The sequence below is a fragment of the Trichechus manatus genome, unplaced genomic scaffold (assembly GCF_000243295.1).
Source record: "Trichechus manatus latirostris isolate Lorelei unplaced genomic scaffold, TriManLat1.0 scaffold00020, whole genome shotgun sequence".
Classification (NCBI taxonomy): domain Eukaryota; kingdom Metazoa; phylum Chordata; class Mammalia; order Sirenia; family Trichechidae; genus Trichechus; species Trichechus manatus.
This window is the reverse complement of record NW_004443956.1, coordinates 5,467,127-5,467,587: the sequence shown is the minus strand read 5'-3', so window position 1 is coordinate 5,467,587 and position 461 is coordinate 5,467,127.

Below are 461 nucleotides of genomic sequence, written 5' to 3'. Positions count from 1 at the left end.
AACAACACACAAAAAAAGACATCAAAATGACCGCACTAAACTCATACCTATCAATAATTACACTGAATGTAAATGGACTAAATGCACCAATAAAGAGACAGAGAGTGGCAGAATGGATTAAAAAAAAACACGATCTGTGTACATGCTGCCTACAAGAGACACATCCTAGACTTAAAGACACAAACAAACTAAAGCTAAAAGTTTACAAGACCAAAAGCTGGTTCTTTGAAAAGATCAATAAAATAGATAAGCCACCGGAAAAAAACATATCAAGCAAACAACATTCCAAAAAGAGCAGGAGTGGCAACATTAATCTCTGACAAAATAGACTTTAAAGGAAAATTCACCGTAAAGGATAAGGAAGGACACTATATAATGATTAATGGATCAATACACCAGGAGGACATAACTATAATAAATATTTATGCATCCAATGACAGGGCTCCAAAATATATAAAACA